The sequence below is a fragment of the Meles meles genome, chromosome 16 (genome assembly GCF_922984935.1).
Source record: "Meles meles chromosome 16, mMelMel3.1 paternal haplotype, whole genome shotgun sequence".
In the NCBI taxonomy this organism is placed as follows: domain Eukaryota; kingdom Metazoa; phylum Chordata; class Mammalia; order Carnivora; family Mustelidae; genus Meles; species Meles meles.
The window spans coordinates 6,063,199-6,083,679 of record NC_060081.1 but is presented as its reverse complement, the minus strand read 5'-3'; positions in this window follow the sequence as shown (position 1 = coordinate 6,083,679).

Sequence of the window (20,481 nt, the reverse complement as noted above, 5' to 3'; positions counted from 1 at the left end):
CATATTGATGCCTGGAAACCCCACCTCGCATTACCATGAAACCTAGGAACATGGCACATTCGATCTGCTGGCTCTGGAGTCAACTACCTTGGGGCTGACTTGAAGTAGAGTCTCATGTTGATAGGTCTCAATGCAGGTTTGTATTCAGGGAGACCTTGGAATGTAGTGGTGTCTCAGGTGCCATGCAGGATTCTCGTACCCTGAGGATTTGACAAACCTACAAATAGCAAAGTTTCCTACTGGGGACAGGAGGTGTTTGGTTTGTGGCTCGAAGAGCCCCCTATGTTGGTATTGGAGAACAGACGACTGAGGAATGATACCTGAAACCCTATGCTGGGGTTAAGATGAGGGCCAAAGGGCATGTCAGGTTCAATACTCTGTCTCTAGGGACCATTTACCTGGGTGTCTGACTGAAGGTAGGTGCTCACGGTGTGTCAGACGGTGCATTTTTTTCCACAGTGGTGAACAAATTTGGCGTGGCTTCAGTGGACTTACAGATTTCTCCTAATCTAGATGGTTTTGGCAACTGTGACAGACACAGTATCCTTTGAGTGGGCAGCCACATTTCTGGATAGTGGCTTCAGAAGCCCCATCCTGGAGTGTGTGTGGCCAGGGTGTTGGGGACAAAAGTCTGAAAACAAAAACTCAGGTTAGGTTTAAGGCTGAGGTTATGGCAGGCCCGAATGGCAGACCCTGAGGGGAGCTCCTTGGGAAATGAAATTAGGGTGAGTGTGAGGCGGTAGCTCAGTCTTTTGTCTCTGGATTTTGTGTCTAGGATGGCCACGGAATGCTGGGGTGGCCGCATGTGTCCATGGAGAATATATTCTCCTTCTCTGGGGATTCTGCCCATCTCACAATACTTTGGTGCCATTCTGGCGGAAGGTAAGAGTCCTGTTTTTTTCTGTCACTGGGGTCCCCCTAAAACAGGGATTCCAGAGACGGTTCTGGGTACAGGAGCCTGGAAAACCACACTGTGTGTTATTACTTGGGTCTAGGAGCATGGAGGCCCAATATTTGGGCTCTTGATCCAATTACCAAGGGGGCTTATTTGCGAACGGGCTCAGAATAGGGGTCAAAATGCACCTTTGTGTCCAGGGCGGCTCTCATGTATGGGCGTGGCCACATGCTCCATGGAGGTTTCTCCCAATCTGAGGGTTTGACACCCATCCCAAGAGCAAGGTTTCCTGCCATGGGGAAGGAGGAGCTCTCTTTTATGCATCCGGTTCCCCCATATGCAGGGATTTGAGCAAAGGTCTGAGGACAGATGCCTGAATAACCAGGTTGGTTAGAGATGACGGCCTAGGGCCATGGCAGGTCACATCTGGTGGATATACGTTCAGCTAATTGGGTGGCTGGCGGGAGGTCTGGACTCAGGCTGTGTCAGACAGAGCATTAGTGCACAGGGAGGCCCATGAAACTGGGGTGCCATCAAGAGATGTGCAGGTTGATTCTCCTTTGGGTTTTCTGGGTAGCCCCATAGGGCACTTTTTTCTTCTGGTGTGCAGGCAGGATGCTGCATTGTGGCTCCAGAATTCCCAATCTGGAGGGCTTTTGGGCCAGGAGTGTGAGGACGGAAGTCTGAAAACACAGGTTAGGGTTTGGTTCAGGGCCGAGTGCATGGCAATCCCCATCTGCAGTGGCTGATTTGAGATCTCAAGCATCTCAGACGAGTAAGGGCGAGTGTCAGACGTTCCCTCAGGCTAGAGTTTGTGTCCATGATGGCTGCCTAATGAAGGGCTGGCGGTTTTCCCACGCTGGGGTTTGTGAGCTGCTTTAAACACCAAGGTTTCCTTCTCCGGGACAGCGGGAGTCCTGTTTGAGGGCTCCAGGTCCTCCCATATAGAAAGATTTGATTGCAGGGCTCTACACATAATACCTGGGATGTCTACCTTGCGTTACCATTTCAGCCTAGGAACATGGCTGGTTCGATCTGGTGTACCTGAGTCCAACTATCCAGGGGGTTGAGTTGAAATAGAGTCTCATACTCAGGATAAAATGCGGGTTTGTATCCATGGAGCCCTTGGAATGTGGCAGTGGCTCAGGAGCCATACAGGATTCTCCTACCCTGAGGGTTTGACACAAGTCCCAAGAGCAAGGTGTCCTTCTGGGGACAGGAGGTGTTCTGTTTTGTGGCTCAAGGACCACATGTTGGACCATATGTTTGTATTTGAGAACAGGCCATGAGGAGATGCCTGAAAATCTATGCTACGGTATAGATTATATTCTTGGGGCATGTCAGGTTCAATCTTCTGTCTCTAGGTCCATTTACCTGTGTGTCTGCCAGGAAATCGTTGCTCAGGGTGTGCTGCATTGTGGCTGCAGAATTCCCAATCTGGAGGGCTTGTTGGCCAGGAGTGTGAGGACGGAAATGAGAAAACACAAGCTAAGGTAAGGTTTATGGCCTAGGGCATGGCAGACTGTCTGAAGAGGCTGAATCGAGATTTCCAGAATTTGGAGTAAGGGTGAGTGTCAGACGTTTGCTCAGTCTGGTGTTTGTGTCCATGATGGCTGTGTATTGGAGGGATGGCCTCATGAATGCATGGAAGTTTCCCACGCTGTGGGCTGTGAGCTGCTCCAAAGAGCAAGATTTCCTTCTGAGGGCCTGGGGATGTCCTGTTTGATGGCCCAGTGTCGCCCATACGGAAATATATGAGAGCAGGGCTCTACATATGGATGTCTGGAAACCCCACCCCTCACTCCTATCGGCACTGAGGAAAAAGGCAGGTTCAATCTGCTTCCTCTGGGGCGAGCTACCCAAGGGCCCAAGTTGATATGGAAGCTCATGCTGATGTGTTGCAATGTGGGTGGGTGTCCACGGAGATCTGGGAAAGTTTTGGTGCCTCAGGGGGCATGCAGGATTCTCCTACCCTGAGTCAAGGTCGCTCAGGTAGATTTTGTTCCATGAGAGCCTGGGATTGGGGACTGGCCTCATGGGGGCATCAAGTTTTATCCCTCTCTGGGATTTTTGCATATTTAAAAAATACTCTGGTCTATTCTGGGGAATAGGTCCTGTCCTGTCTTATGGCTCAGCCATCCCCGATATGGAGGGATTCGAGAGCAGGGCTGCAGGTATAGATGCCTGAAAACTCAACCTAAGGATAGAATTAGTTCATAGTGGCATTGCAGGTCTTTGATCCTGGCTCTGGTCCAAGATACCCATGGAGCTGTATTGAAAATGGGGCTCAGGCAAGGAGTCACAATGTTTGTTTGTGTCCTGGTCAGCCAGCATTAATAGGTGTTGTCTCAGGAGCAATGCAGCTTTCGCCGAACTCAGAGGGATTTACATAACCCTAGAAAGCTTCTGGGGGACAAGAGGAGTTTTGTTTTGTGGCTCAGTGGTCTCCAATGTGGAGGGATTTGAGAGAAGGGATCTGGGGTGGATCCCTGAAAATGCAACCTATTGCTACAATTAGCGCCTAGGGGAATGGCCAGTCTGATCTGCTGACTCTGGTGCCAGCCACATGGGTTACTGACTGGAGGTTGGGGCTTAGGTTGAGGGACAGAATGTGTTTAGTATCCATTGCTAGATTCTGTAAAGGAGGGTGGGTTTGGGGTTTTGTGCAGCTTTCTCCTAATCTGTGTGTTGCGTGCAACTCCATAGGGCACGTTTTCCTTCTGGCAGGCAGGAAGATTCCTTTGCTGTGGCTCCAGTGTACTCTAACTGGCGGACTTGTGGACCAGGAGTCTCTGGACAGAGGCCTGAGAGACTAGCTAGGGCGAGTGTTAGGGCCTAGGGCATGGCAGGCCCAACATGTGGACACTGAGGCAAACTCTAGGGAATCTGATGTTAAGGCACGTGTCAGGATGTTGCTCAGGCTGAAGTTTGCGTCAATGAGATATGCTGAATGTAGGTTTAGCCTCATGGCGGCAAGGGGTATTCTCCTGCTCGGGGTTTTTTGTGCAGTTCTAAATAGCTTGATCTATCCTGGGGGGTAGGTGCTGTGTTGTTATAGGAATTAGGTTTCCCCAATATGGAGGGATTCGAGAGCAAGGTTCTGGGTATGGATGCCTGAAAACCCAGCCTAGGTTTTGGATTTGGTCCTAGTGGCATGGCAGGTCTTAGATCCTGACTCTGGGGCGGGGTACCCATGTGGCTTTGTTGAAAGTGCTGCTCAGGCTGTGGGTCACAATGGGTGTTTGTGTCCAGGATGGCCTGCAAAAGTGAGCGTTGGGCAAAACAGTTTTCTGCCATCTCTGAGGGTTTTACATAGCTCCAAAAAATGGTTTCCTTTTGAGCAGAGGGATTTTGTTTTGTGGCTACAGGTTCCCCTATGTGGAGGGATTCAAAAGAAGGGCTCTGGGTATGGATGGCTGATAACTCATCCTAGGTTAAACATAAGGGCCTAGGGAATGGCCTGTCCAATCTCCTGGCTCTGGGGCCAGCCGTCTGGGTGGCTGGTTGGAGGACGGGAATCAGGGTGTCACACTGTGCAGTAGTATCCAGGGTGGCATATGTATGTGGGTGGCATTGGGGGCAATGCTTGTTTCCCCTAATCTAGGGGTTTTGTGCAGCAGCATAGGGCACATTTCCTATCTGGAGGGCAGGGAGAGTCCTGGTGTGGCTATGGAGTCCCAATCTTGAGGACTTCTGAAAGCCCAAGATCAGTTTATGGTTAGGGTATAAGGCATGGATGCCCTATCTGCATATGCTGAGGTGATCTCTCCAGATTCCGAAGTTAGGGTGAGTGTCAGGCATTCGCTCAGACTAGAATGTGTGTCCTAGGGCCGCCGAATATGTGGGTGTCCTGCTGGAGCTTGGAGCGTAGTAAAGCTTGGGGTCTTTGCACAGCTTCAAATAGTATGGTTTCCATCAAAAGGACAGGTGGAGTCCTGTTGTATTGCTCTAGGGTCCTCCAAATGCAGGGTTTCCAGAGCAGGGCTCTGGTTATGGATGCCTGAAAGGTCAGCCTAGGGTTAGGCTTAGGGCATGGGGCATGGGAAGTCCAATCTGCTGAATCTGATGCCATTACCTGGGTGCTGATTTGAGGTCGCTGCTCAGGTTTAAGGACGGAATGTGTATTTGGGTCCAGGGTCGGCTTCTGCAACTTTGGATGGCTGAGGGTTATCGTGCAGCTTTCTCCTCATCTGGGGGTTGCATGCAGCTCTATAGGGCATGTTTTCCATCTGGAGGGAAGCCAGAATCTTGTGGTTTGGCTCCAGTGTTTCCTATCTGGAGGGATTGTAGAGCACGGCGGTGAGGATGGAAGTCTGTGAAGCCAATCTAGCAGTATGGCTAGGGCCTAGGAGATGGAAGGGCTAATCTACAGTTGCTGAGGAATGCTCCCTGGGATATGAGGTTAAGGTGAGTGTCAGGAGGTCGAGGAGGCTGGAGTTTGTGTCCATGAGATCCATCGAATCTGGGAGTGGCCTCATGGGGAAATGGACTTTTATCCCACTCTGGGGTATTTGCATAGTTTAAAAATAGCTTGGTTTATTCTGAGGAATATGTCCTGTCCTGTTTTATGGCCCATGGCTCCCCATATGGAGGGATTCAAAGCAGGTCTTTGGCTATGGATGTCTAAATTCCAACCTAGGGTTAGGATTAGGTCCTAGTGGCATTGGAGGCCTTAGATCTTGGCTCTGCATGGAGATACCATGGGGCTGTGTTGAAAATGGGGCTCAGGCCAATGGTCACAGTGTGTGTTGGTGTCCCGGGTGACCAGCATTAATGGGTGTTGTCTCTGGGGCAAAGAGGGTTTTGCCCAACTTTGAGGGATTTTCACAACCCCAGAAAGCTTCTGGGGGGCAAGAGTAGTTCTGTTTGGTGGCTCCGGTGTCACCCATGGAAAGGGATTTTAGAGAAGAGGTCTGGAGATCAATGCCTGAAAATGCAATATATTGATATGATTAGCGCCTAGGGGAATGGCCAGTCTGATATGCTGACTCTGGTGCAAGCCTCGTGGGTGGTTTACTGGAGGTCAGGGCTTAATTTGTGGGACAGAATGTGTTGTAGTGTCTAGGGCCAGCTTCGGAAAATGAGGGTGGCTTTGGGGTTTCATGCAACTTTCTCCTAATCTGTGGGTTGTGTGCAACTCCACAGGGCACGTTTCCCTTCTGGAGGACAGGAAAGTCCTGTGCTGTTGCTCCGGTGTACCCTCTCTGGAGGGCATGTGGTCCAGGACCTTTGGACGGAGGCCCAAGTACCAAGCTAGGTATGGCAGAACCAACGTGTGGACGCTGAGGCAAACTCCAGGGAATATGACGATAAGGCAAGTGTCAGGATGTTGTGCAGGCTGGAGTTTGTGTTGATTAGATCTGTGAATATAGGTTAGGCTCATGGGGGCAAGGAAATTTCTCCAACTTGGGGGTTTTTGGTAGTTCCCAATAGCCTGGTCTAATCTGGGGGGTAGCTGCTGTGTTTTTTTTAGGAATCAAGGTTCCCCCATATGGAGGGATTCGATAGTAGGGTTCCGGGTATGGATGCCTGAAAACCCAGTTTAGGTTTTGGATTTGGTCCTAGTGGCATGGCAGGCCTTAGATCCTGGCTCTGGGGTGAGCTCCCCATGCCGATTTGTTGAAAATGTGGCTGAGGTTAAGGGTCCCAATGGGTGTTTGTGTCCAGGATGGCATATAAAAGTGGCCATGGCCTCAGACACAAGTTAGGTTTTGGCTATGTCTGAGGGCTTTACATAGCTCCAAAAACCAAAGTTTCCCTCTGGTTGGCAGGAGAACTTCTGTTCTGTTTCTCAGGGGTCCCCCTTATAATGTGATTCAAGAAGAGGGCTCTGGGAATGGATGCCTGAAACCCCAACCTAGGGATAGGTTCAGGGCCCAGGGACATGGCAGGTCTGATCTGGTGGGTCTTGGTCAGGTAATCCAGTGACTAATTGGAGGGCAGAAATCAAGTTTTGTCAGACTGCATATTAGTGTCCTGGGTGTGAAGGAAAGCAGGGTGACATCAGGGGCCATGCAAGTTTCCCCTAATCGAGGGGTTTTGTGCAGCTACTTAGGGCACAGTTTACCTCTGGAGGGCAGGTAGAGTCCTGAGGGTTGGCTGCAGACTCCCCAGTCTGGATTCTTTGCATTCCAGGATTAAAGGGATGGAATTCTGAAAGCCCAAGCAAGTTTATGGTTAGGGTATAGGGCATGGATTCCCTATCTGCAGATGCTGAGGTGAGCTCTCCAGATTCTGAAGTTAGGGTGAGAATTAGGCAGTAGCTCATACCAGACTAGAATTTGTGTCCACTAGGCCCACAGAATGTGTGGGTGTCCACCTGGGGCCATGAAGTTATCTCCTGCTGGGGAATTTTTGCAGCTCCAAATAGAATGATTTCATTCCTAGTGAGAGTTGGAATCCTGTTGTATGACTCAGGAGTCACCATATGGACAGATTCAAGAGCACGGCCCTGAGATGGATGCCTGATAACCCAATGTAGTTTTAGCTGTGAGGACTAGGGCATAGTAGGTACGATCTGCTGTCTCCAGGGCCAGCTATGTGACTGGCTGACTGTAGATCGGGGCTCAAACTGAGGGACAGATTGTGTATTAGTGCTGGGTTGGATTCTGTTATTCGGGGAGGCCTTATTGGCCATGCAGTTTTCTCCTAATTTGGGTGTTTCATGCAGCTCCATTGAGCACGGTTTCCTTCTCTAGTGTAGGCACAGTCCCATGGTGTTGCTCTGGTGTTCTCTATCTGGAGGGCTTGTGGGCAAGGAGCCTTTGGACGAAAGTATGAAAACTTGTCTGAAGGTTAGGGTCAGGGCTTAGGAAATGGTAGGCCCAATCTGGCAGAGGCTGAGTGAGCTTCCTTGGATCTGTGGTTAAGGCAAGTGACAGGAGGTCACTCAGACTGGATTTTGTGTCCATGCCATCTGCCGAATATGTGGGTTCCCTCATGGTGCTATGGAGTTTCTGCTGCTCTGGGGTTTTTATGCAGTTCCAAATAGGTTGGTATATTCTAGGCAATGGGTACTGTTCTGTTTTATGGTTCAGGGGTTCCACATATGGAGGGGGCTTGAGAGCAGTGCTCTGAGTATGGATGCCTGGAACCCAACCTATGTTTAGGGTTAGGTCATAAAAGTATGGCAAGGCTTATATTCTGGCTCTGAGAAGAGCTTCCCAAAGGGCTTTGTTGAAAATGGGGATCAGATTAAGAGTCACCATGGATTTTTGTGTCCTCGGTGGCCTGTAAAATTGGGCATGGCCTCAGGGGCAACACAGGTTTCATCCACCTCTGAGGGTTATACATACCTGTTAAAAGCAAGGTTTCCTTCTGGGGGACAGGGGGTGTTTTTATGTTTTGTTTTGTTTTGTTGTTTTTTGTTTGTTTGTTTTTGGCTCAGAGGTCCCCTGTGTGGAGGGATTCGAGAGGAGGGCTCTGGTTATGGATGCCTGAACTCTAAATTTGGGTTAGGATTAGGGCCAAGGGACCAAGGTGTTATGATCTGCTCGCTCTGGGGCTATCTGTTCCAGTGGCTGATTGGAGGATGGGATTTAGGTTGTGTCAGACACCGTATTAGTGTCTTGGGTAGAATGTGAACATTTGGTGGCATCGGGGCCATGCACGTTTCCCCTGGTCAAAGGGTTTTGTCCAGCTCCTTAGGGCATGGTTTCCTTCTGGAAAACAAAGTGGGTCATGTGGTGTGGCTCCAATATTGAGGGTTTGCATTCCAGGACTCAAGGGATAGAATTCTGAAAACTCAAGCTCAAGTATGGTTAGGGTGTAGGACATGTATCCCTGATCTGCAGATGCTGTGGTGAGCTCCCCAGATTCTGAAGGTAGGGTGGTGTCACATATTGCCTCAGACCAGACTAGAATTTGTGTCCATTAGGGTTGCCGAATATGTGTGTGGCCACCTGGTTCCATGGAGATTTTTCCTGCTCTGGGGTTTTGGAACAGCTCCAAATAGTATGGTTTCATTTGGCGGGAGAGGTGGAGTTCTGTTTTATGGCTCAAGGGTCCTGATATGGAGGGATTTGACAGCAGGGCTCTGGGTATGGATGCCTGACAACACAGCCTAGGGTTAGCATTAGGGACTAGGGGAATCCAGGTCTGATCTGCTGACTCAGGAGCTAGCTCTGTGGGTGACTGACTCTAGGTCGGGGCTCAGGGTGAGGGACAGAATGTTTATTAGTGTCCATGTTTGGTTTCCGTCAATGGGGATGGCCTCATTGGTCATGACAGTTTCTCCAAATCTGGGGGTTTGTGCGGGTTTATTGAGCATGTTTTCCTTCTGGAGGGTAGGCAGAGTTTCAGGGTTTCCGTCTGGAGTTCTCTATCTGGAGGGCTTTTCTGTGAGGACTTCTGGCACAGAGTCTGAAAACCATGCTGTGGTTAGGGCTAGGGCCTAGGGCATGACAGGACCAATCTACAGACGCTGAGTCGAGCCTCAGCAGGGATCTGAGGATAAAATGTGTGTCACGAGGTTACTAAGGCTGGAGTTTGTGTCCTTGCAATCCACCGAATGTGAGGGTGGCCTTGTGGGGCCATGGAGTTTTCTCTTGCTCTTTGGTGTTTGTGCAGTTCCAAATAGTTTAGTCTCTTCTGGGGGATAAATGCTGTCCTGTATTATGGCTCAGGGGTTGCCCATATGGAAGGATTGGGTATCAGGGCTGTGGTATGAAAGCCAAAATTATCAACCTACATTGTGGGTTAGGCTCTAGTAGCCTGGCAGACTTATATCCTGGCTCTGGTGTGAGTTACCCATGGGACTGTGTTGAAAACGGGGCTAAGGCTTAGGGTGACAATGTGTGTTTGTGTGCAGAAGGGCCTGCAAGAGTACTCGTGGCCTCAGGCCACTGCAGGTTTCTTCTGATTCTGAGGGTTTTACATAGCTTCAGAAAGCAAGGTTTTATTCTGGGGGGTAGAAGGAGTTCTGTTTTGTGGCTGAGGGGTACACTGTGTGGAGGGAATCGAGAGGAGAGCTCTTGGTATGCATGCCTGAAACCCCAAACTCTTGTTGAGATTAGGTCCTAGGCTCATGGCAGATCTGATATGCTGGCTCTGGGGCCAGCTCTCCCAGTGACTGATTGGAGGACAGGACTCAGGTTGTATCAGATAGCGTTTTACTGTCCAGGGAGGAGAATGTAAGTGGGCTGGTATGGGGGCCGTGCATATTTGCCCTGATTGAGTGGTGTTCTGCAACTCTATAGGGCATGGTTTCCTGCTACAGGGCAGGGAGATTCCTGTGGGATGTCTCCAGAGTCCCCAATATGGAGGGTTTGCATTCCAGGACTCAAGGGATGGAAATCTGAAAACCCAAGCTTGGTTAGGGTGTATTGCATGGATTCCTCATCTGTAGTTGCTGAGTGGAGCTCTCCAAATTCTGAAGTTAGGACAAGTGACAAACATTCTTTCAGACTAGACTAGAAGTTGTGTCCACTAGGGCTGTCGAATGTGTGTTTGGCCTCCTTGAATCATGGAGGTTTCTCAGCTCTGGGGTTTTTGGGGAGCTAAAAATAGTTTTGTTTCATTTTGGGGGAAAGTGGAGTCCCATTGTAAGTCTCAGGGGTTTCCATATCATGGGTTTTGAGAGCAGGGCTGTGGGTATGCATGCCTGAAACCCCAAAATACAGTTAACATTAGGGACTAGAGGAACCCAGGCTTGATCTCCTGACTCTGATGCCAGCTACATAGGTGGCTGACTGGAGGTCGGACTCAGGCTGAAGGACAAAATGTGTATTAGTGTCCATGGTCGGGTTTGTCAATGAGGGTTGCCTTTTTGGTCACACAGTTTGCTCCTAATCTAGGGATTTTGTGCTGCTATGGTGAGCAGTTTTCTTCTGGAGGGTTGGCATAATGCCATGGTGTCACTCTGGTGTTCTCTACCTGGAGAGCTTGTGGTCCAGAACTCTTGGAACCGAAGTCTGAAAACCCACGCTGTTGTTAGGGTTAGGGCCTAGGGCATGGCAGGACCAATTTACAGATGTTGAGGTGAGCTCCTGGGCATCTGAGGTTAAGGCAAGTGTCAGTAGGTCACTCAGGCTGGAATTCGTGTCCATGCATAACACCAAATGTGGGGATGGCCTCATGGGGCCAAGGAGTTTTCTCCCACTCTGGGGATTCTGTGCAGATCCAAAAAGTTTGGTCTATTCTCGGGACCAGGTGATGTCTTAAATAGTGGCTCAGGAGTCTCCATATAGAGGGATATGAGAGTAGGGTTCCAGTTATGGATGCCGAATGCCAACCTATGTTTAGCGTTATGTTTTTCTGGCATGGTAGACCTTATATCCTGTCTTTGGGGTGAACTACCCATGAGGCTGTGTTGAAAAGCGGGCTCAGGCAAAGGGTCATAATGGCTGTTTGTATGAGGGAGGCCTGAAACATAGGACGTGGCCTCAGGGGCAACACAGTTTTTTTTTTTTTTTTTTTTCCAACTGTGATGGTTTTACATAGCTCCAAAAATCAAGGTTTCCTTCTTGGGGCAGGATGAGTTCTGTTTTGTGTGTAAGGGGTATCTTAGAGCCCTAAGGTGTAGAGGGATTCTAGAGGAGGGTTCTGGTTATGTATGCCTGAATCCACAACCTAGTGTTAGGATTGGGGCCTAGGGGCATAGCAGGCTCAATATACTGGCTCTATGCCCAGCTTCCAACAGGCCTTCATTGAAACCAGGAGTGAGGCTGAGGGTCACAAGGTGGGTTTTGCCCAGGGAAGCCCTCAAATGTGGGCATGGATATTGGGCCATGCAGGTTATTTACTCCTACTCTGAGGGTTTTACACCCACACCAACAGCATTTCAACTCAACCCCCACGTTGCTCACAACAATGCCAGCACATCTAACCTACCATGTTCCTAGGTTCCAATATTAACCCTAGGTGGGTTTCCCAGGCATCCATGTGGAGGGTCCTGCTCTTGAATATTTCCATATAGGGGAAACTTGAGCCATCAAAGAGGATTCCCATGTCCTGCAGAAGAAAACCGTGCTGTTTAAACCTGCACACAAACACCAGAGTGGGAAAACCTCCATGGATTCATGAGGACACCCCAAGTTACGTGACCATCATGGACAAAATCTCCAACATGAGTGAATGGTGGACACTTGCCCTTACTTAAGATACAGGGATCTCACCTCATTCTCTTCATTTGGGCCTGCCATGCCCTAGGACCTAAAGCTAAGCCTAGCTTGTGTTGATAGACTTCTGTTCTAACACACCTGGCCCACAAGCCCTCCAGATTGGGAATTCTGGAGCCACAACACAGCATGTTAACAGCCCACCAAGGGAAAAATTTCCCTATGGACCTACACAAAAACCTCAAAAAAGGATCAACATGCACGGCCCTAGTGCATCCCAAAATCATAGGTCACCCTGTGCACTAATGCTCTGTCTGACAAAGCCTGAGCCCCGACCTCCTGGCAGCCACACAGATAGATGGATACCTATCCAGCAGATTGGACCTGCCATGGCCCTAGGCCATCATCTCTACCCAACATGGGTATTCAGGCATCTGTCCCCAGACCATATCTCAAATTCCTGCACATGGTAGAACCCAGTGCAAAAAACAGAACTCCTCCTTCCCCATGGCCTGAAACCTTAATGTTGGAATGGATGTGATATCCTTGGAGTAGGAGAAACTGCATAGTGTATGAAGCTATGCCCACTGTTCAGTGCCGTCCTGGGCACAAACGCTCATTTTGAACCTCATCCTTTGTCCAGTTTTGAAATAAGGACCAATCAGTAGATTGGTAGATAAATCAGTAGATAAATCAATAGATTTACCAAGAGCATGAATATCAGGCCTGCCATGCCCTTAGGCCCAAATACTAACACATGTTGCAGTTTCCAGGCACCCACACCCAGACACTGGATCTGGAATCCCTCCTTACGTGGGACCCTCGAGACAGACAACAGGACACCTCCTTTCCCGCAGAATGACACAAAACTATTGAGAGCCAGACAAATCTCACAGAGAGGGAGATTCTTCCATGGCCCCATGAGGCCACTCCTGCATTCCACGGACATCCTAGATCCTAGACACAAAATCCAGAGACAAAAGCTTCAGTTAGCACCACACACTCGCCCTAATTTCGGATCCCAATTAGTTCCCCTCAGGGTATGCAGATTGGGCCAGCAAAACCCGCCGCCCTAACACTAACCCTAGATTCTGTTTTCAGACTAATGTCCCCAGAGCCCGAGCTCACAAAAAGCCCAGGCTGGGGTCTCCGGAGACGCACCACAGGACTGTGCCATCCCTTCAGAAGGAAACTGTGCCCTTTATAGATATCAAAGCTCTCCGGATTAAGAGAAACATGCAAAGCCCCCAAGGCCACAATAATTTCATAGGCCACCCTGGACAAAATTGACCATTCTGACATACCCTGAGCACCTACCTCCAGGCAGACACCAAGGAAGAGGCACCACAGACTGATGATTGAACCTGACATGCCCCTAGGCTCTAATATGAACCCCAGCTTAGGTTTTCAGGCATCTGTCCCCAGAGGCCTGGTCTTGACTACCAACATATGGGGGATCCTTGAGCCCCAAAGCAGAACACGTCCTGACACAGCAATTTGGAGCTGTGTCAAACCTGAAAGGTAGGAGAATCCTGCATATCACCTGAGCCACTGCCGCATTCCAAGGTCATCCTGGACATAAACCTGCATTGTGACCCATCAGCTTGAGACTCCATTTCAACTCACCCCCCTTTTAGATCGTCCCAGACACAGGAGATCGAACCTACCATGTTCCAAGGCAATAATGGTAACGCGAGGTGGGGTTTCCAAGCATCCATATGTAGAGTCCTTTTATCAAAGCTTTCCATATGGGGCAGACTTGAGCCATCAAACAGGACTCACCTTGTACTTCCGAAGGAAACCTTGTTGTTTGGAGCACCTCACAATCCCCAGAGTGGGAAAACCTCCATGGCATCGTGGGGCCAAGCCTACATTAGGAGCCCTCATTGACAAAATCTCCAGCCTGAGCGAATGTCTGACACTCCCCCTAATGTTAGATGCTGAAGATCTTGGTTCAGCCTCTGCAGATTGGTCCTACCGTGCCCTAGGCCCTAAACCTAACCCTAGCTTGTATTTTCCCACTTTCCATCTTCACATTCCTGGCCCCAAATCCCTCGAGATTGGGAATTCTGGAGCCACAAAGTAACACTATGCCTGCCCACCAGAAAGAAAAAGTGTCCTATGGGGCTGTCCCAAATCACCAGATGAGGGTACACCTCCATGACCCTTGAAAGCACCCCAATTTCATAGCCTGACTTGGGCACTAATGCTCTGTCTGACACAGCTGAACCCAGACCTCCTGTCAGCCACCTGGATATCTGGCCGCCTATCCAGCAGATGGGACCTGCCATGGCTCTATGCGGGCATCTCTACCCAACCTTGCTTTTCAGGCATCTATAATCCAACCTTATCTCAATTCCCTGCATATGGGGGATCCTGATGCACAAAAGAGTACTCCTTCGTCCCCATGGCAGGAAAACTTGCTGTTGGGATGGGTGTATAACCCTTGGATTAAGAGAAATCAGCATGGCCCATCAGGCCATGCCAACTCATGAGGGCTGCCCTGGGCACATACACGCATTTTGACCCTCAGTCTGAGCCTATTTTCAGTAAGCCTCCCTCGGAGCTTGACTAAGAGCCCGCATATCGGACTTTCCTTGGTCCTAGGCCCAGATCCTTACACACAGTTTTGTTTTCCTGGCACATGTACCCAGAGTCCATCTCTGGAATCCCTCTATTTGGGGGACCCCTGAGACAGAAAACAGGACTCTTCCCTTCCCCTAGAATGACACCAAACTATTGAGAGCCTGGTACAATCCTCAGAGACAGAGAATCATCCAAGGCCCCATGAGGACACCCCTACACTGCTTCCAATCCTAGATACACAATCCAGAGACAACAGCCTAAGCTACAACCTCACATTTGCCCTAATATCAGATGCTGGAGAGCTACCATCAGGGTCTCTACATCGGACCTCCATAACCTTGGCCATAACCATAACCCGAGTTTGTATTTCTAGACTTCTGTTCCCAAAGCCCTGGGCAAACACACAGTGCAGGCTGGGGCATCTGGATCCACACTGCAGGACTGTGCCTGCACTCCCGAAGGAAACTGTGCCATTTAAAGTTGCCAATTCCCTCCATATTAGGAGGAGAACCCTGCAAGGCCCCCAGAGCCCTAATTTTTTATGCTACCCTTGGAAAAATGCACAGTCTGAAACACCCTGATCACCTACCTCCAGGCAGACATGCAGGTAAACAGCCCTAGAGACAGATGATTGAACCTGATATGTCCCTAGGCCCTAATCTGAACCCTAGCTTAAGTTTTCAGGCATCTATCCCCAGAGGCCTGGACTCAAATACCAACATAGGGGGTCCTGAGCACAAAACAGGACACCCTCTGTCCCCAGAAGGGAACCTATTATGTGGAGCTGTGTCAAAGCCTCAGGGCAGGAGAATCCTGCATGGCCCTTGACCACCGCCACATTCCAAGGTCTCCATGGACACAAACCCGCATTGTGACCCAAAAGCATGAGACTCCATTTCAACTCATTCTCCTAAGTTGCTTGCCCTGGAGGCACCAGACGGAACCTGCATTATTCCTAGGCATCAATGGGAATGCGAGGAGGTGTTTCCAAGCATACAACAATGAGTCCTGCTCTTGAATATTTCAGTATGGGGAATCATTGAGCCAACAAACAGAATTTTCCATATCCTGCAGAAGGAATCCTTGTGCTTTGGAGCAGCTCACAAGCCCCAGAGTGGGAAAAGCTCTATAGACTCATGAAGCTACTCCTCCATTAGGCAGCCATCATGGACACAACTTCCAGCCTGAGGGAACTTCTGACACTCGCCATTACTTCAGATGCTGGAGATCTCGATTCAGCCTCTGCAGATTGGTCCTGCCATGATCTAGGCCCTAAACCTAACAGTAGCTTGTGTTTTCAGACTTCTGTCCTCACACTTCTGCCCCTCTATACCTCCAGATTGGAAATTCTGAAGGCATAACACAGCACTCAGCATGCCCCCCAGAAGGAAAAAGTGGCCTATGGGGCTGCACGAACACCCAAATTAGGATCAACCTGCACAGTCCACAATGGAAACGCAATTTCATAGGCCGCCCTGTGCATTAAGGCTCTCTCTGACACAGCCTGAGTCCAGAACTCCCGTCAGTCACCCAGTTAGCTGAACACATATCCAGCAGATCAGAACTTCCAAGGCCCTCAGCCGTCATCTCTACACAACCTGGGTTTTCAGAAATCTCTTCCCAGAACTTATCTCAAATTACTGCACCTGGGGGAACCCTATGCACAGAACAGAACTCCTCCTTTCCCATTTCAAGAAACCTTGCTGTCAGGATGCTGATGGGTGTCAAAGTCAAATACTCAGAGTAGGATAAATCTGCATGGCCTATGAGGCAATGCCCAAGCTTGGGGGTCACCTTGGGCACAAACATGCATTGTGACCCTCAGCGTGAGGCCTGTTATCCAATAAGGCCTCTGAGAGGCTCGACCAAGAACTCACATATCAGGCTGGATATGACCCTAGGTCCCAATCCTAACCAAAGGTGGGGGTTTAAGGTCGCCTGTACCTGGGGCTCTGCTCTGGAAACACTCTTTTGGAGGGACCCTGAGACAGAAAAACAGGACTCCTCCCTTCCCACAGCATGACTCCAAACGATTGATTGGGAGCCAGGCCAAATCCCCAGAGAGGGAGAATCATTCATGGCCCATGAGGCCACCCCTCCATTCCATGGCCATCCTACACAAAATCCATAGACAAAAGCCTGAGCTATTGCCTCACACTTGCCCTTATTTCCTATCCAGAGGAGCTCCCCTCACAGTCTGTGGATACAGCATGCCATGCCTTCAGCTCGATACCTAAGCCTAGGTCGTGTTTTCAGATTTCTGTTCCCAAAGCCCTGGCCCACACACCCTCCAGGCTGGGGCCTCTGGAGCCACTCCACAGCACTATGTCTGCTCTCTCAATGGAAACTGTGCCCATTGCATTGATCACAACCCTACAGATTAGGAGAAACCTACAAGGCCCTGGAGCCCATCCAAATTGTGTAGTCCATCCTGGACAAAAAGACATTTCTGATGCAACCTAAGCAACTGCCTCATTGAGACACACAGACAGATGTACCCTGAGACAGAAGATTGAACCGGACATGAACCTTGGCCCTAATCTGAACCCTAGCTTAGGTTTGCATGCATCTCGCCTTAGTATTCTGGTTTCGTATACCAGAATATGGGGGTTTCCTGAGGTAAAAAACAGAACACCTCTTTTTTTTTTCACTTTTTAGGAAATTCTTTACTGAAAGAAATTAAGCCAGCCCCAGTGCCATCCCACATTATTTCTTTTTCTTTTTTTTTAAACATATATCACGTTATTTTTTTTTCTTTTCAGCATAACAGTGTTCATTGTTTTTGCACCACACCCAGTGCTCCATGCAACACGTGCCCTCACTAATACCCGCCACCTCGTTCCCACAACCTCCCACCCCCACCCCTTCTAGACCCCCAGGTTGTTTTTCAGAGTCCATAGTCTCGTGGTTCACCTCCCCTTCCAATTTCCCTCAATTCCCTTCTCCTCTCCATCTCCCCATGTCCTCCATGTTATTTGTTATGCTCCACAAATGAGTGAAACCATATGATAATTGACTCTCTCTGCTTTACTTATTTCACTCAGCAGAACACCACTTGCTTCCACATGGGAAACTTGCCCTGGGGAAATGGGTAAAACCCTCTGGGTAGGAGAATCCTGCAGGGCCCCTGAGACACCGCCACATTCCAGGGTCTCCATGGACACAAACCCGCATTATGACCCATCAGCATGAGAGTTCATTTCAACACAGTCCCCTCGGTTGTTTGCCCCAGAGCCAGAAGATCAAGTCTGCCTTATCCGTAGGAGACAATGGAAATGCGAAGTGAGGTTTCCAGTCCTCCATCCTTAGAGGCATGCTCCCGAATCTTTCCGTATAAAGTACCCTTGAGCCATTCAAGAGAATTCTCCTGTCCTGCAGAAGGAAAGCTTGATGTTTGGAGCAGCTCACAACCCCAAGTGTGGGAAAACCTCCACAGCCTCATGAGGGCACCCCTCCATTCAGGGCCAACATGGTAGCAAACTCCAGCCTGAGCGAACGTCTGATACTTGCCCTTAATTCAGATGATTCAGATCTGGATTCAGCCTTTTCAGAGTGGGCCTTCTGTCACCTCGGCCAAACTGTAACCCTATCATCTGTTTTCAGACTTCCATCCTCACACTCCTGGTCCACAAGGCCTCCAGATTGGAAATTCTTGAGCCACAATCCAGCACTCTGCTTGCACACCAGAAGAACAAAGTGCCCTATGGGTCTGCCCAGAAATCACAAATGAGAATCAACCTGCAGGGCCCTTGACTGCACCCCATTTCGTACGACACTCTGTGCACTAATGCTCTGTCTGACACAGTTTGAGCCAAGACACCCAGACAGATGGCTGCATATCTCTCAGATCGGACCCGCCACGGCCCTCTGCTGTCATCTCTTCCCAACCTGGGTTTTCAGGCACCAGTCCCTAGACATTCTGTCAACTCCCTGCACATGGGTGAACCTGATGTAGAAAATAGAAGTCCTCCTTCCCCATGGCAAGAAACCTTGCTGTTGGGTGGGGGTCAAAGTTCAAACCCTCAGAGTAGGAAAATCCTGCATGGCCCATGAGGCCTTGCCCAAGCTTCAGTGCCTCCCTGGGCACAAACAGGCATTGTGACCCTCAGCCTGAGCCCCGTTTTTATATAAGGCCTCACAGTAGCTGGACCAATAGCCTGTATATTGTGCTTGCCATGCCACTAGGCCCTAATCCTAACCAAAATTGGGGTTTTCTAGTTGCTCGTACCTGGGGCTCTGCTCTGGAATTCTATGGAGGGACCCCTGAGACAGAAAACAGGACTCCTGTCTTCCCACACAATTACCCCAAACTATTGGGAGCCAGCTAATTCCCCAGAGAGGGAGAATATCCTGGGTCCACGAGGCTACCCAGACATTCCGTGACCATCCTATTCACCAAATCAAGAGTCAAAAGCCTGAGCTAGCGCGTCACACTCACCCTGATTTCATATCCTGAGGAACTCACCTCGCGGACTGTAGATGGAGCATGCCATACCCTCGACCTGAAACGTACCCCGAGTTTTTGTTTTCAGACTTCTGTCCCTACAGCCCTGGACCATACACCCTGCAGAGCGGGGCCTCTGGTGCCACACCTCAGGGCTGTGCCTGCCCTCTGGAAGGAAACTGGTCTCTTGTGGATTCTGCCCAGTCCGCAAGAGTTTGGTGTCATTCGGAGGGAAGGGAGGAGTCCTGTTTTCCGTTTCAGGGGTCCCTCAAATACAGAAATTCCAGAGCAGGGCTCGGGGTACCATCTCCTGGAAAACCCCACCTTGGCATAGAATTTCCACCTTGTGGCATGGCCAGCCTGATAAGCGGACTCTGGTCCAGCCCCCGAGGGATCTTATTTGAGAATGGGGCTCAGGCTGAGGGTCATAATGTGTGTTGGTGCCCAAGGAGGCCTTCCAGAGGGGGCGTGTCCTCATAGGCCACGCAGGTTTCATCAATTCAGTTGGTTTGACACACACCCCAACAGCAAAGTTTCCTGCCAGGGGAAGGAGTTCTGTTTTGTGCATCAGGTTCCCCCACATGAAGGTATTTCACATAAAGTCTGGGACAGATGCCTGAAAATCCAGGATGGGTAGAAATGATGACCTGGGGCACTGGCAGTTCTGATCTGCTGGTTATGCGTCCCACTGTCTGAGTTGCTGATGGGATGTCTGGTCTTAGGCTGTGTCAGACAGAGCATTAGTGTTGAGGGAGGTCTATGAAATTGGGGTGTTGTTGAGGGCCATGTGGGTGGACCCTCATATGTGATTTCTGGGTATCTCCATAGGGTACTTTGCCTTGTTATGGTGGGCAGGCAGAGTGCTGTTTGTGGCTCCAGAATTCCAAATCCAGAGGGTTTGTGGGCCCAGAGTGTGAGGACAGAAGTCTGAAAACACAAGCTAGTGTTAGGTTTAGGGCCTAGGGCCCAGCAGGCTCAATCTACAGTGGCTGCATGAAGATATCCACCATCTGACATAAGGACGAGTGTGAGATGTTCGCTCATGCTGGAGTGTGTGTCCATGATGGCTGCCTAATGGAGGGGTGGCCTCATGAGGCCATGGAGGTTTTCCCACACTGAGCATTGTAAGCTGCTCTGAACAGCATGGTTTTCTTCTGCAGGACAGGCATGTCCCCTTTTATGATCAACTGCCCCCCTTGGGAAAGATTGGAGAGGAGACTCTATATGGATGTCTGGAAACCCCACCTGGTGGTACCAGAGTCTCCAATGAACAAGGCAGTTTTATCTGCTGGTTCTGGAGCAGGATAGCCAGAGGAGTGTGCTTAAATGGAGTCTCATGCTGATGGGTTACAATGCGGGTTTGTGTCCAGAGAGACCTTGGAACGTGGTGGTGGCTCTTGGACCATGCAGGATTCTCCTGTCCGGAGAGTTTGAAACAGCTCAGAATAGCAAGGTTCCCTTCTGGTAACAGGAGGTGTTCTGTTCTGGCCCTCAGCAAC